We start from the raw sequence: 17811 nt of genomic DNA on the forward strand, positions 1-17811 counted from the left end.
CCATGGGCCTATACATATAATGGAATTTTTATCACTAGACATGTCATACATATGTACAGCGGCGACATTTCTGGCGAAAGTTGAAGAAATATGATGACTTTTGGAGGCATTTTGCTTGTCGTTTGGTGAATTTCACTCGAAAGTCAGTGCCAACCTTGACGATGGGCACTGCCAATCTTGCTACTGTGCCACAGGAGAAGCCGCCACTCTATGTGTTATAGGTACATAGCAACGCTATGAAATTACCGAAGCCTTATGGTGTAACAACAAGGTACCTCTCAATTGATGTGAAGACGTTCCCAGTAATGACGTAGGGAACTATCGCAGTCGTATTTGCTTACAAACATTACCGATGCCATAGCTAAACGCTGAACAGAGAAGAAGTGCGTTCGAAGTTTTAGTGCTGCCGCAGCGAAATCACTGTTGTGCGGGCACTTGCAGATATTAGAATATACCCGCATTGACCATAGACCAAGCAAAGTAAACGTTACAACTTATCATTTCCCTTGACAAAATTCTGTTGGTAGATGGGTTAAGAGCGTTAAGACGCGTTACAAAATGCGACAGTTACTGCGTTTGTGCAGCTTCGATACCGCGTAGGTTGCTTCTGTAAATGCACGTTTTCTTTTCTAACAGTAGATACTATAGCAAAAAACAGACAGAAGCTGCACTTCAACTACACAAGAAGCTATCCTGACAACTTACGAAATATGTACAGCTGTTACCTTCGTTTAGACTACGCTGGATAACGCGAGTGCATTTTGTTTTTACAATTCACCAAGTGAAGGCATCACACGATACTCTAGAATCGTAGGGCAACCAGAATCCTCAGAATTGTCATAAGTGCCCGTTGGCGCAGTCTTTCCTCACGATCTATTAGTTGTTACGAGCTCTCTTCCATCTCTTTGTTTTCTTTAGACTTCGCGCAGCAAGCTAAAGGTCCATCGGGTGAAATTCTCAGCCTTACCTGGCGAAGGCGAAATTGTTTCCACCGTCAATAATAGGTTGTGCGTGCTCTCACACAATACTGCCGCGGCGACAAAAACAGCACCAGGCAAATCACAAAATGACACACACTTACCGCTTCCTAGGGCACAAAGTATGTTTACCAAAGGGACTGTTTTGCGACTCGCCACGAAGCGTGAGTGTTTTATCGCGGGCATTTACACAAGTGTGAGGTCGCGCGCATTTGTGTGTGTGTGTGTGTGTGTGTATGTGTGTATGTGCGTGTGTGTGTGTGTGCGTGCGTGTGTGTGTTTATGTGTGTGCGTGTTTGTGTGTGCGTGTGTGTGCAAGTGTGTGTGTGTGGTACAGCTAGATGGTGAAAGAACCGAAGAAAAAAAAACGTAAAAACCATAGAGAAAAGTTAACAACAAGGAGAAATTATATATGACACCCTAACACACTGGAATATTGTTTGGAAAAGCGTATAGAGGTTACGAGATTACTGAGTATATGATGGGCCCACTGCGAGTGCAATCGCAACTATATACGCTAGGGGGAGTGCCACAGTGCGTTCACGTTCATGTGACAGGCTGCTCTGGACATCTCCTAATGAGACCTCTTCATTACTTTGTAATTTTGCTCGTCCACGTCCATGGCCTATTGCCTTGCGAACGAACAAATGGATGCGGAAATCGATATGACGGTCGCACGGTGCTACAAAAGTTTTCGGCACGCCGGCGCCAGGGAGCCGTTTCTCAACGCTCGATGGGCGTGCGAATTTGAACGGTGTCCAGAAACTCTTGGGGACTTTCTCACAAAATCTTCCGCGCACGCGTTCCTCTCCAGCCACCTCCCTCGCGTGAGAATGGCCAAAAACCTTTGTGAACTGTTGCCACGGTACGTGTGTGTGATAACGTGGCTCACCGACAGCTCTTACGAGCACCGTATTCATTGCAGGCCATTCCTCCTATACTAGCCCTGTTAGAGACATGAAGTCTTGATGCGAAGTGAGAGGTCCCTGCTTTCACTACTACATTCGAAGTAGAGAAAATTGGTTTCGTAATTTTCAGTGAGAACTTCGGAGAACATTCATTGAAGAATGCATGTTCAATGCGCACAGTTACTGCTGTGATAATGGTAACTATAGATTTCTGTTGTCGAATAGAAAAACTGTTTTCTTCCAATCTTTACTTTTAAAAGCCGGGGACTATTGAATGAGTTCTTTTTTTTAATTGTCGAGGCTAACAACGCGATTAACACGGCTGCAGTCAAGAAGTGCAGAGGGCATTGCGCTGACTTTTTACTTATTTTTATGTAAAACCGCGATAACATGAACCGGGTGTTTGAAGAAATGCGTCTGAAATTCTTAGGAATGGTTTCTTTTCTCGCCGCAGGCATCTTAAGAAGGCTTAAGCCTTTTCCCCCACCCCAAGTGTAGTGTAGCCAACCGAGCCAAGCTTGGTTAACCTCCCTGCCTTTCCTCTCTATTTATCTCTCTCTCTCTCTTAAGGTGTCATTTGCGACCTCGATAAGGAAGGTTAAGTTCAAGAGGAGTTACATGATTGTGTAAAAAACAGCGTAATTTAAGCCATAGGTGCGGAGAACCCAATGAAGCTGCGACATTTTGAAAAAGCAATCTTTAGGAGCAACTGTGGGGCAAATAAATTTAACCAATGTCAGCGATGAAACTTAAACGGAAAAGGGTGACAGCGCAACTGCCCTAACTTTCTGAGAGGTCCAGAATAAGTGACCCTCGATATTATCTGTTATATCAGCCATCAATCGAATTCACTGTGTAGATGCAAGCGCTTGCTTGCAATTACAGCATGCATGGCACACATACGTTGAAGCAGAATACCTAAGCTTTTTTAATCGTTTCCTTGAACACTTATGTCATTCTCGTCGTAGGTTTTTTAGTCCTGCTGTTGCATCAGGTTGACCTTCGCGGCTTCGCAATTATTAAAGACCACTCTTTCAGAATCTCACCGCTGCAAGGGTTTCTTCGTATAAAGGAACTGAATGCTTTCATTTGCCGTAGCCGGCAAACTCCACTAATCAAAGTATTAGATAATCTATCTTACCTAACCACTGTCCCAAATTATGTCTTTAGCATACTTATGATGCCTGCAGAGAGAGGAGAGGTTATTGTGAAATTATCAAATATCGCTTTCCCATTGTTTTTTAGAACTTCGGACATAATTATTGAACACCCTGTATAAAAACATGAAGAGACCTTCTCGTGATCGATCCGGCCTTTACCACTTATTCCCAAACACTCTCACTCGACCGGTAACCGGTCGTGAGAAGTACGTCCGCTTTTTATTTTCACTTCTGCATCTCTAGCGGATTCCATCTCCCTTGGATTCCATCGACGGGTGGGAGAGAATGGGCTTCGCTGTTTTTACTGTAGTACAGCGTTGATAATCTTTTATTGTCTTGTTTTTCAGTATGTTGACTATTTCCTTCCATTTGCCTTGTGTACTTTTGATATTCTGCATATTTTATGTTTATGTTATTGTTAATCGAAGGTTCTACTGCAGTCGCTCGACTTTCGGCATACTGCTAACCATGAACGTTTGCATTTTGAATGAATAATAAAGTAAATCAGATATCCTGTGAATATCTATGCTTTTAAGCACAGCCATGAGTTTAGGTGTAAGGCAAAGTGGTTCGGGCGAAGTTTTGTTCAATTTTTGTTGGTGGCTAGCACTGTGGAGCAAAACACAAAGGGACATATAAGAAGTATAGCGAGCATTATAACTGGGGTCTACCGTCCCAAAACGACCATATCAATATGAGAGACGCCATAGTGGTGGGCTCCGGAAATTTATACCACTTCAAAGATTCAACAACAAGCGCCTAAATCTAAGTACATGGGATTCACGCATTGTCGCTTCTTTTGAAATGTGGCCACCACAGCCGGGATTCAATCCTCTATATACGACCTGTGGATTAGCAGTCGAGTACGATGACAACTAGATTGCTATGGCGGGTTGATTCATTGATTGATTTGTGGGGTTTAACGTCTCAAAACCACTACTTAATTATGCGAGACGCCGTAGTGGAGGACTCCGGAAATTTCGACCACCTAGGGTTCTTTAACGTGCACCCAAATCTGTACACATGGGCCTACAGCATTTACGCTTCCATCGGAAATGCAGCCGCCAAAGCCGAGCTTGCTATGGCGGGTGTCTCCTGAAAGACTACTTGCACAATATTGACGTATCTTCGTCCTAATAATGCTGCCCACACACTCGACTGGCAAAACACGTGTAAACATTTTCATTTCATTTTAAAGCTTTCGTAACCCAGCACTTGCAATTGAGTCCAACTGCGACGGACACTATCACGACACGTTAACACGGTTCACTGGATTTGCGAAATTTGCGTCATGTATGAAGCATATGTCACAGAAATCGCCATCAGAGCTTCTGGACACCACGCTCACTTATCTTTTCTCACGTGCACGGAGTCTGACTGACATAAACTAGACAGCTGTTGATATTACGTCACGAGTTGCTGTGCTTCCGCGTCGTCAGACTGGTTCACATGTCACTGCTCATAGCCCGCTCGATACTAAAACTGGAATGGCTGTCTTGAGGCAGTGGTAATAAAGATATATAGAATGTATTCCAAAACATCACGACACTCTTCTTAAGGCTCTCGACAACTATGTTTCATTTAAGGTAACGGCCCAAAAGGTTTTTGAAAATTATGGTAATGCACCTTTGAAGAGACCACAGAGCACAGAGAATTCTGGTGAAGGTCCTTCGAAGGCACACTAAAGTGGAAAAATGAATCTACTTAGATTGATAACTGATGCACCCCTAACGTTATGTCAATAACTTCAACGTCATATTTTAATAATACCCCAGGAAATCTAGGTCGACCGTTTCATTTTACATACCTGCGCACGTCACGTCCGAGATTTCCAAGGGAGTTTTTTGTGTTTTGGCCACAAAGGTTCAATGAAACTTCCCGGAACTTGGTATACTAAGTTTCCGCGCCTCTTGGAGAACAATGCATTTAATTTTTTTACCTATTAGAAATTACACGTGACCGAGATGATATCAAAATGTCAGACTTCACAGCGTTTGGCGTGGGAGCCTCAAAGCGGTATCGTTATCCGCATTTTCTTTCCGTAGCTTTTTTCGTGCACTAAAATTCTCTCTAAGTGGTTATATCGAAAGAAAAGAATATTGCCGACCCGTACTCTTTCTCTATACGAGGACACCTCAACAGGTCGGCACAGGAATAGGGTATGGGGAATAAAATATATAGGAAGGATAAAATTGGAGAAGAGTGCAAACAAAGGTGATGTTCATTCATCTGACTCTCGCAACGGACGCACAAGCCGCCGCGTGCCACGCGCAGCCAACCAGAATGGTTCCCCAAGCAGGCCGGAGAAGTAGTGTCGCCGAAGGAAGGCAAACAAACGGGTCGAGATGGCGCATTGTAGAGAGCGCTAGAAGCTCTTGCCGGGGCACGTAGCCTCTGCACGGGAAAAATTAAGGTCCGTAGCACTAACTAGTAGGAGTCCCACACACCTCGATGGGGAGGCACTGAAGCTCCTCGTGGTCACAAGCGCTCAAAGAGCGCACAGGTCTGGAAGCTGGGGACGAGGGCAGCGTGCGCACGGGGAAAGAGAATCGCATCAATAGTATTGGTGGTCAGTCCCAGTTTGCGGCAGGCGCAAAAGAGTCTACTGCACGCATCCAGATACTTCTCACACTCGAAAGATTAATATATAGTGGTGGAGTGTTTCGGGTTGCGAGCAATTATGGCAGTTTGGCCGACCCGACTGTCCGTGTAACCGTTCCGCCATGTGGTAGCAGCCGACGGGCAGGCGGGGGAAGAGGGCGGGCTCCGTCTTACGGTAATAGAAATGTTTTAGCTATTGTAAAACTGTAATTAACTTTTTTTTGGGGGGGGGGGGTGTTCGTTCAACACGTATCTGCCAGTGACTTAGCAGTCATAAAGTTAAGACATCTTCATATTGTACGTTTATTGTCTAGACCACACATAGATTGGTCACTGCTGACTGTGGAACCTGTCGTTTTATTTTTTCGGAAAATGTTTTTTTTTACTGTTTGACCAAGTTTCGCTATTTTATTTTCAAAGCAATGACTAAATTAGATTCACCAATTTTTTTTCGTAGCTTTAATGCTCGCAAGGATTGCGGGAAAAGCTTACAGTTTCCACGGCAGCTTAAATGACACTATCCAGTTCAGGAGAACACACAAGTTTAGTCGGCCCATAAATAATTACCCATATGCATTCGTCGTCGACAGACAACCTTGCACATTCTCACAGTCGTAATGAGTCACCGGCAGTTGAAAATCACTTGACCGATTATTTTTTAGCAACTTATTACCTAGTACCTTAGCCGTGAGGTACAAAAAAAAAGCAATATAAAGCTTGGTCGTTTTCAAAATCTGCTGACAATTAAGAGTGTTCTAGTCTACGGAACACCCTATGTTCACTTTAATAAATCATAAAAAATTTAGAAAAACCTACCAAATAGCAGTCACTCCCTGTTTGCGTGAAGCCCAACAATAATCAAACAAAAGGGCACAATACTGAAACGCTTTCCTGCTCTGAAAATTCTTTTCTAGGCATGCACGTGAAGCAAGTAGTATTTCCTTTGGTCTGCGTTTAATAGCTGGGAAGGAACGTGGAAGATCCCGGCTGCGGTGGCTGCATTGCCGATGGAGGCGGAAATGTTGTAGGCCCCTGTGCTCAGCTTTGGGTGCACGTTAAAAAGCCCCAGGTGGTCGAAATTTCCGGAGCCCTCCACTACGGCGTCTCTCATAATCATATGGTGGTTTTGGGACGTTAAACCCCACATATCAATCAATCAAGGAACGTGGATGTACAACAAATCGCAAGCAACCAGTCATATGAATTTCTCCTTTCGATAACGAAATTGAAGCCTGACTCACCTATGCATGGTTTTTGTCGGCAATGTTGCAAGAATATGTGTATGATCAGTTATACAACAGAAAACCATAATACATACATCATCGCTTGTAATGCAACGAGGAGACGACGACATATTTTTCCGCACCACGTGTGCAAAACAGCCCAAAACCTTCAGCGAAAAAAAGGCTGAAGAATATTTTACCGCTGCGATTATCTCGCCTATCTTATTCACAAAACCCACAGATCTACCGGCAAGTAGGTAGGCAGGTAAAACGTACATGCATTCCAGTAGTGGTTGTGGAAGTACGAACATTTACTCGGTGTGTCTGCATAGGTAGTAGCTGAACGTAGTTTCATGATAATAATGCCCTATGTGCCAGCGTATTCTGCATTACGTATGCAGTACAGAAACCTCCACATTCAAACAGTCGGGACAAATGCAAAAACATTCTTTCGCGAGCAGAGCATCGTGTAGGAATCCCAAGTGTGACGTTTCGAAGACGATGATGTGTGATTTACGTCTGACGTAGGGAACCAAAAGCATTTTCGTGCAGTCGATGTGGTTCTTTACGGTCCCGCTTTTTTTTTTCTTTTTGAGTTCTTATGTAGTGATTCTTCACATTCTTTATGTATAAATCTAGGAGAACGCATCAAAATATTGAGGCAATCGTAGTGTTCTATGCGCTAAACGAACAGTTGGAGTCAATATTGAATTCAACACCTAACCAAATCTCGAAGGATGGCACATTAGAAGGAGGAGAAAAAAAAGACACTTTATACGATGAATCCCATCACTTTTTTTGCTATGTAAATGTGTTTAGGATGAAATCAGAATATATGTGCGTCACAGGACATACATGCGCGTCACAGTTCACTTACATATTATAGTCACTTACAAAATACATCCGCTGTCGCTGTGAGGTCAAGAACACCAACGCTAGAGAAGAGAGTCGTTAGGGCGTCCTGCGTAATAGCCCGGGATGACTTGAAAAAAAGTGATAGGCTTCTTTTTCTCGGTGTACGAATTCACCTCGACCACTTTGTGGTCTCCTCTGGAAGCTTTCTCTTCACCTTTCTTCATATTTACATCACATTTGCTACTTATACCACTTTCTATCCTTTCCTTCGCATTATTGTCTGTCAGTTTTAGTTAATATTGTGCCCAAGTACGAAAAACAAGCCCTTAAAATTTCCGCCTCCTTTACTTCATTCGCAGCGAGCGTCTCGTTCTGGCAGACCTAATGCGAGGAATTATTGGTCACCTCCCAGCTCGTAACAAGACCACAGCCCTCGTGATACCAACAGGCAGAAAAAGAGTGTTCCACACTCGCCGTCATGGCTACTGGTGGCGCTGACTCATGCTCCCAAATTTATAAATAGAGAGAGAGAGAGAATAAAGAAAACGGCGGGTAAGTTAACGAGGGCTGAGCTCTGGTAGTCTACCCTGAACTTTGGAAATGGAGAGGGCGAAGTAAAGCTATAGAGAAGAAGAAAAAAGTGAGTGACTGGGCCGCCGCGTAACAGTTTAAATGTACAAATACGCCGTATAATGTGGACGCAGTGGGGGGGGGGGCGGGGGGGGGGGGGATGACTGCTACTGTATCTCAGTCGGTAGAGTGTCGAATGCGTTATTCGAAGTTTGCAGGTTCGGATCCTGCCGGCGGCAAGGTATCATTTCGTGCACTAATATTTCTTCACATTTAATTACCATTCAATACTAATAACATTGCCTATAGTTCCCTTGGCTCTTTTGTAAGTTACTTTTCATTAATATTTTGTACTTAGCGGGCATTTCCCCAACCTCCGAGATCGTTAGCATTGCAAGATTCCTGCACACCACCTGCTTTCGAATTGCCTCAGGAATTGGTCCACCTGGGACTGCAGCTGACGATGTCTCGCGATGACGTCATGGTACGCAACGAATTTCAGCAATTGCTGAACACACGATGTCGTTATGCTATGGCGTCCCCGCGTCATCATATTTTGCCTCAGGCTTGCACCTCGATGCCCATTGACGTAAGGAAGGCTGAATTGCGTCGTCCTTGAGCATTTCTTCAACCTTGTTGCCGATAGCTTCCCTTTCCCTCAATGACACTCGGTCGGCATGCTGGCATATATGCCTCACTGACTCGCCTACAATCATGCGATGTTGGGCGATAGGAGGGCGTCGAGCTTTAGATGACAACGAGAAACCTGCGGTGAATTCTCCTACAAGGCCCTCTGTTTGTTCTTTTTGACTAGGTAGCAGCCCTGGTTTCATGTCAATGGCTGCAAGGATGGACTCTACCTCTTTGAAATCAGATTCATTGGTTCCTAAAGTGCGCAGCTGCGTAACCTAGATGAAATCATTCATACTGGCAATAATGGTTCGCTTTGCAATGTGCTGCACCTCATTTCCAAAGTTTGTAAGCAAAACATTCGTACATCCTTCACAAAACTGAACAAGGCCTCGTGCGTTCAGATCCTTTTTTGGAGTATCAAGGCGGTGTTGTTGTCGAAGTCACTGAATGCTCTCTGGGTTACTGCGAGAGATACGCTCAATCTCGCTGGCACCAAGAAGTCATAATTTGCATTACGAGGGTCACGTTTTCTTAATTTTCAGAGGTAGCGATAGCATGCCTAGTCGAGAACGACACAGAAGATTCTCGCAGTTTCATTATAGTGCCATAGGATCGTAAGAAATTCATGCCCGTAATTAAGTATCTTGAGCGTTCGGACGGCGCATTAAAGCTCGCGTTCTACGTAAAACCCTGTATTCAAATTCTTGCTGTGCATATTTTAGCTGGGTCGATGAGGTACCTTCCTGCTGTGCGAACTTGTAGTCTCTCCAAGCAGTCAGCACCTTGTGCAGTATTTTAGAAAGTACGCTACTTATGACTGAATAATATGCGATTGTATCTACCACTGAGATGAATTTGTAGCCGCCAATGAACAGATGTATATAGGAAGCAAAGTCTCTATCAAAGAACCGGTTTCCGAATGGGGCGTCGTTCAGAGTCAGCGATGGAGGTTTTTCTGCATTAGCGTCGACAGCGGCCTTGCCTCCACAGGTCGCTGAATCTAGTTTTTCCGACGCGGGCTTGGGGAGCGGGACCATTGGTAGCTTCCTGAAAAGCAGGGGCTCAGCGACCTGTACCTCCTCATTGCCGTTGCTCGAGGTTGGTGTTGCTGGAAACTACTTGAGCTTCGACGGCTCTACAGGTACTCCTCGATTTCGAAGAGGCGCTCCCCCTTTCGCAGTCAAGGTGCACTCACATGAAAACCACGTAGTGCTGCCTGGCGGTACTGGGACGTTCGGTAGAGGTGACCAGCCTCCCCACAGTGGTAACAAAGGGGCATCTTGTCGGGAGGGTGCCAGACATCGCTCTTTCTAAGTCTTTTCTCAGGCGGAGTCTGCAGGGTGCAAGGCGACATCGGGTACTGCATACGTCTGGCGGCCGCAACGTCCGCTTGTCTAGAAGATCCTCGCAGTAGCACACCGGCTTAGGTCAATCTCTGGCTGCTGTTGTAGTGACGCTGCTGTAGGTGCCTAACTCGGAGGTTCCCGTACTTCACCTCCTCACGGATTACGTCTGCCAGGGACGGAAGCAATGGAGCGTTCTGGTCAAGGCGCTGCTTCTGTACCTCTTCTCGCACGACAGACCCACAAGATTGCGTAGTGCTTCTATGTTGTTTCCGAAGACTGGTGCCAATGAGTGCATGGAAGTGCTGTTCGCCTGCCGGATGTATATATTTTCTCGCTGTTGTAGCGTTCTTTTTATCGTAGGCACCTCTGAACAAAACTCGGAGACAGTGTTCGGCAAAGAGTTAGTTCGGTAAAGAGTTCTTGCTTCACGCCTCGCATCAGATGACGCAGCTACCTGTCTTCGCTCATATATGAATTCGTTCCGCGGAATAGGTGAGACATGTATTCCACATGCGTGGCCACACTTCGTTCTTACGCTGGTTTCTTGTCTCGAGTGCAGATATGTCTCTCTCTTTGCGGTCTTTATTCGGGAAAGCAGAAAGCAGTTAGCGTCAAAAGTCAACGCATGACCAGAACAGCAGCTTCATGGTTTTCATACCATGTCCGTGCGCTATCTTTAAGCGCGAAGTAAACACTTCCAAGTTAGTGATCTGTCCCATATCTGTTGGTCATTGCGACACGTTCAAAGTGTTCAAACCAGTCCTCAGCGTCCTCGTAGCCGTAGCCGTGTAAATGCTTTCGTAGCATTGGTTGGTTTACTGCAATGTTAGCTGGAGTGACCCGAGCTCTCATGTCAGTTGCGTACCCAATCACAGCTGCTGAGGTTAGAAGGGAAGTGGACAAAGGGGAAAATTCAGAACCCTCACCACGTAGGCGTCCACTGCATCGCTGATGAACCAGGATTAAACTCGATAGATCTAAGTCGCTCTGGTTCTAGACTGTGTTCCATCCCTCGAGAGGGTCTTGGCATTACACCCGGCACTTCCACCAAATTTGTAACGCACAACTAAAAGAGCACTTTCGATAAATTAACGTAGGAAGGGGGTGAACTTGCGGGCTAGAATAAAAAAAACAGTCGGAACAAAATCTCCTAGGAGTCCCGAGTGCTCACTTCATATTTTTTCCCCATCCATGTTCTTTTGTATACAGCATGGGTTGCACGCAGCTAGGTCCCGCAGGCACGTGCTCCGTAAACCATTCGGAGAGTATAAGTATCAGTGAGCGCATGTAACAAGAAGTCATATTGTGTCAATATATATATATATATATATATATATATATATATATATATATATATATATATATATATATATATATATATATATATATATATATACATATCTATATGTATATATATATATATATATATATATATATATATATATATATATATATATATATATATATATATAAATTTATTTATTTATTTATCAGGCCCCGCCACGGTGGTCTAGTAGCTAAGGTACTCGGCTGCTGACCCACAGGTCGCGGGTTCGAATCCCGGCTGTGGCGGCTGCATGTCCGATGGAAGCGGAATTGTTGTAGGCCCGAGTACTCAGATTTGGGTGCACGTTAAAGAACCACAGGTGGTCGAAATTTCCGGAGCCCTCCACTATGGCGTCTCTCATAATCATATGGTGGTTTTGGGACGTTGAGTTAAACCCCACATATCAATCATAATTTATTTATCACCTGAAGAACGATAAATAAATGAGAAAAAAAGAAGGCAGGGAGGTTAACCAAAACTTTAAACATGCACACTGCGGTATCTACGGAACTCCTTCAAAGTTGCGCGTCACAAGGTGGCCGAGAGATGAAAGGAGACTAATTTATGGGATAAAACACATGTGAAACGACGCGCAAAAAACCTTCGCATTCCGCATGCATTCTTTTCTTACTACTATTCATGAGCTGCATCTTCCTGCGCAAGTGTTGGGGAGAACTGCTGCAGGCTCCTCACGACACCGCCTTTTACAAAGACGGCACGCTACCCTCAAGAAGCACAGGAAAGGGCTGGATCTAAAAAAAACTAGAGACACTCCGTAACGAACTTAATGCGCAGCCTTTGAAGTATCGTTTCTCTGACTCTTACTTTAGTGTTACCGCTCGTATGTCCTGAAACACGCGGAACACCATATTACGTTGGCTCAAGAACGATTGAGGTGGATGAAGAACATGTACGGAGAACAATGAAGAGATTCAGCGCATGCGCTAATGAGTGACGGTGCTAATTAACACGATAAATGCGCACTCGTTTTTGGGCAAGACTCCAAGTTCCCGAAGAGAATCGGCGTTGCTTAAGTGAAGGCACCAAATGTGCCGCGAGCGAGTTGTACGTTCACGGTCACTTTATATCGTTACCAGACAGATATTCTCAGTTCCTGAGTGGCCGCTCCACACAAGTGAATTTGAGCAGCTTGCGAAAAAACCGTTTTTGGGTAAAACGCCTACCATATTTAGCAAAATGCTCTTTTCGCATTGTAAGTGATTTATGACAGGCCTTTCACGTAAGTGTGATCGATGTGCATGCGTATTCACGCCCACTTGACAAAACTTTTGTCAGCGCGTCTATCCGCGCATATGTGGGCGCTGGACCGCACATAAGCGTCCCTTCACTCGTTCAAGGCAATGCTTCTCCTTCATTCAGTAAATAAAAATAATAAAGACGAAATGACAACTCAAAACCATACCCAATTACGCAACATTCACGCTATACCTCTACCGCTTTGCGACGCTTTTGCGCGAGTTCCCCCCGTGGGAAGATGTGGGCAGCTTGTTTCCTCTCAGTTTCTTTCTGTCTCACCCTTTTTACGAGTTGTACCGCAAGCCGAGCACTTCACTAATATCTCCCTCCTCAGATCTGTCTTTTCCTCGTAGTCCCTTTAGCTGTGCCCGCTTAACGACCGTTTATATTGTACAAATTTAGTTCACCTTCCCAGACACTGAAAGAGCAATCAGTCCTGCAAGGTAGGTCGAGCGTTAATCATGTCACGCACGTATTCTCAGTTCTCCTACATCTTACTTTTCCTTCTGGGCTCCAACCAAGCTGTGATATCGCTGCATTACCTACGGAGTAGAAACGGTCGCTGTAACTCGAGGTAACCCCCCCCCCCCTTATTATTTCCCCCATCTCATGCCCCCGTTCAGCTCGCTAGCCAATCAGCTCAGCCATCGCTGTCACTTTCGACTCAATTTAGTCATTTCGTGACGGTAATCAACTTTCAGTGTCTAGTACGACTTGTCTAGAGACACACGAACGTATACAGAATACATTACCAGTTCTCCCAATAAACATCAGCGCTTCTAACATGTAATCCCTAAATTGAATCGCGTTTCGGTTTATGTGCGTTAATTATTGTCTTTAGCATTCTGACCTCAACAGAAGGGCGCAGGAAAGGGTTTGAAAGCGCTCCTGTGGTTTTAAATTACTACAGTCTCCGTTGTAACGCTGTGACCACATTTTATGTTCACTTATTGTTTCTCACATGTCATTTCTTTAAATGTTTTTTTCTTTAGAAAGCGTAACCCAGAAACTAAGCTCAACTGTACGGGAGCTTCGGGCATGCCCAAACATCTTTCATCTTTTAAGCTGTTGCAATCAAATTGAGGCAATCCTCTAAAGTAACAGAAACTCCAAAAGGTCGTTTTAAAAATAATAGAGGCAGCTTTTGCACCTGTTCAAACTAAACTAATCCAGATACATTAAACTTGGCTGCGTTAACAATCGTGAACAAAAGAACCAACATCACCGCACTAAATCTCTTTTTTTGTGTTCTTGTTATGTACCTTGCTTTCTTTCCTTATTAGTTTCTGACTCGCAGGTCGCGGGATTCAATGTCGACCGCGGCGGCCGCATTTTCGAGGAGGCTAAAGTTTTTGTAGCCCCTGTACTAAGATTTAGGTTCCGGTCAAGTAGACCTCAGGTAATCGCCATTCCTGGACCCCTCCATTACCGGTTCTCTCATAATACCGTGGTAACAGTTTTGGGACGTAAATACCCATAAGTTAGTGCTTTCGTCCCACATTTAGTTCTTGATAAGCGAGTTGGTAATTTGTGATGAGCATGTACGTTGCAAGGCAACACTTAGATATAAAGAGTAAGAGGCCGACTTTCCTAATTCTTCCATCCTCTGAGTGCTTTCATTTCTTCTTATTTTTCGCTAAAGTATTACATCATTCGTCTTCAAGACTGTATAACCAAAGATCAATGAAACGAAGACATTGGGCAGCGATCTATTCCTAGAAGGTGAAGTGATTTGAAACTACGAGGCGAATAATGAGCTAAGAAGAAGAAGAGAAGCTTTCTTTGAGGGCCTTTCAACAAGAGACCCCTGCCGATTATACAGAATGGTGTTTATTTTGCATGAAAAGACATCTGGCTCTACAATGCAGGTCACTGCCATTACGCCCATAAGATGAATGACGGCATCGGCGTAAGCACCAGGCTAATGTTAATTTTATCGCAGACTATGAATATATCAGTCTTTTAAGGTGATGCAGAGTTCTTTTTCGAGCTAATGCAAGCAAAAATTAAATGTTCCAAACTTTAATGGCCTTAATTTCTTATTAATCTTCTATGACGACATTAGTGGACTATATAGATTTTAGCCTCAGTATAAATTTGATGTATTTCGGTGACACGAACAAACTCAAGTAACGGGTCGGAGCAGGCGCAGCCATATTGTCCGTAGCAAAAAATAAAAATAAAAGTGGTATTATTACAACAATAAAGGAATAAACTTTTTTTCTAAGTTTCACCTAAAATATCAATATGTGGGGTTTAACGTCCCAAAACCACTTCATGATTATGAAAGACGCGTTTCACCTAAAATAGACTTCGCTCGTTTAGGGAGAAAAAGCAACAACAACAGATGCAAGTGTGTACACACCTGTTTTCCTTCCTACAGTGCCAGATTGCAAACCAGACCATTTTCACCGGTATGAAATTTTGTATCTATATCATTTTCCTGTTTCTCCCTCCTCCCCCTTAAGTGCATCTTTAAATAGCACTTTTTAAAGACGATAGTCTTTCTTGGGGACCTTCGACGCCAAAGTTTTGGTCTGTCTATCTGCTTGTCCGCCGGAACGATATCCCAAACAGCACCAAACAATACCCCAAACATCCAACCGCATCTGCAGCGCCCACAAATAATGCTCAATTTTCAGCGTTCATACTGGTGCTATTGTAAATTAAAAAGCAATTATTGCAGATATTTGAGGCATCATAGCCATAGCAACACGTCAATATTTTTCAATACTTTATATGTGTGAATTTATACTGGAGAAGGCATACATAAGTAATTCTAAGGTCCATAGTCTTTATCACGCTGCGCTGAGAATGCAATGCGATGCTCAAAAAGGCAAGTGTTTCCAACACTTTGCTAAGACGACGCGGTGGTGGGACCTGGCCGACGCTTTGCGTTCTACAATTTATCGCCTCTGAGATAGGCACACATCTTTCTCCGTGGGTGCGCACGCCTTCCTTCATTTTCGGAGATAACTGCTAGATAGCACTCGTGTCTAACGTGCCTCGATGTGCTCGTTCGCCTTCGTGTCACAGATCGAGACTCTCTAACGCAACGCTTCCAGAATACAATTCACCAATTTTCTCGCGCAGAACTTCAAATAAAAGTTTTGTTCAGTCTCTCCACGCAAAAGATCCACGACATTTGCAGTGAAACATGCACATACGCGACCAATTTTGTAATTGAACGTAAGTCAAGGGCACTTATGAAATATATCTGGCAAGGCCATTACAATGCTCTTGAAACGTTCTTCAAGAGCATTCGGCTGAAATTTGTGAACATTGCACAAATGCTCAAACTTTTCTTTAGGACACACTTGCGGTTGGCGTTACGTGTGTTTTGTGTCCATGGACTAAACATACCCTTATGAACATCTGAAGTGAAAGCGTTCTAAGCACGCTTGGTTAGAAAGAGCCATATAAAGCAAATATAATAGCAATATTATTAATAGAACTAATGAATGCACAGACACAGATGTCCTTACTTACAGGCCCAAATCAAAGTGTAGCAATTGGAAGAGAAAGAAAAGTGAAGGTGAAGAGACAGAGCAAGAGAACACAAGATCTCGTCGTGCAGTGTGCCCAAAGTTGTGCGTCGTCGACGGTGAATCCATGTGCACTTTTCCGGCATTCGTGGATGTCTCTAATAGCACTGCTGGGATCCAGTGGCTCACAAAGCTAAGGTGGCGAATGCGACAAGTTTTAGAGGCGGAGCTCCTTACGCCGCGTGTCGTATGTTCCGTGTCGTCGAAGTCATCGTTGCAATGCATGTCAATAAAAACGGTGTCACAGCGTATCCATGGAGTGAATGATGATGAGTGGGGCGAAACGTCCATCACTGCGTGCGTGCGTCCGTCCGTGAGTCCGTTTGTCCGTCTGTCAGCAGTCCATCCATCCATGCGTCCGTCCTTGCGTATATCTGTGCATCTAACGGTGCGTCCATCCCTTCGTCCGTCTGCTTCGCTCCACTTGTAATCATTGAAATCGTGGATATGCTGTTTTTTCTTCTTTTTTGTGGGGCTTTGCTTAGTATGCGAACATTACAAGATGACAGTTGGCCAAGCGAACCCTGGCAAACTACACAAAGACCGCAGTCGAAGCATCACAATTGCGGCGACTGACGCAGTGCTTGCCGAGGAAGCTTGAATGGTCATTGTCGTAAAGCATCATAACCACACGAAATCGCAACGAGCGAGGGAGTAGGTAAGTGAGCGTGTGAGTGAGTGTGTGTGATCGTGAGTGAGTGAGGGAGTGAGTGAGTGAGGGAGTGTAGCTTTAGTATAGTTCATCACAGACGCTAAGGTTGCCCCGCGTCTGCATCTGCATAATCATCAAGCATGCATGCCATTCGTCGCCCTGCAATCTATCATACGTATAGATGGCCAACATTTCATGCAGCGAAGCAAAGTTTTCTGAATTTACATATTTTAGATGTATCACTTCTTATTTATTAGCACGTTTTCCACTGCCAGAAATGTAGTCAGTTTAATTACTCTAAATTTGTGAGATTGCTGCCGTGATTGTGCCATGGTGCAAGTAGGTCATCCCCCAACTGCGAAATCGTGCTCTTTCTTAACGCCTGCGATATGAAATATTCGCAAGCATTTACAGTCAATAACGATTGTACCAGTCAATGCTTTGTATTCCGTATTTGCTTTTATATCAAGTAAGTATATGATAATGGTGATGACTCTGTTTTATTTATATCTACAGCAACTATGAGCCCAATCTTTCACGCTGAACTTCTATTCAATGCTTCGTTCACCCCATTTCACAGGATTAATTATTCTTTATTTTTTTTCCACGGAAATGTATTTATTTTACAGCGCGACGCAATCGGAATGAGCAAGAAGACCCCTAGGCATATAATAAACATCACCGAAGTATACCATGCCGATGTTTAATAGGCAAGGAAAGGACAACACGCAAGGACACGCTGAATTCAGAAGACACT

The 17811-nt window shown here is 44.2% G+C and overlaps 1 protein-coding gene across 1 annotated transcript in view; it reads right to left on the reverse strand.

The window, feature by feature from the left end:
* Positions 1-17811, reverse strand: part of LOC119174227 (neuropeptide CCHamide-1 receptor) — a 386872-nt gene that overhangs the window by 149019 nt on the left and 220042 nt on the right. The gene's annotated exons all lie outside the window — the stretch shown is intronic.

This window comes from Rhipicephalus microplus, chromosome 5 (assembly GCF_043290135.1).
Source record: "Rhipicephalus microplus isolate Deutch F79 chromosome 5, USDA_Rmic, whole genome shotgun sequence".
NCBI lineage: Eukaryota > Metazoa > Arthropoda > Arachnida > Ixodida > Ixodidae > Rhipicephalus > Rhipicephalus microplus.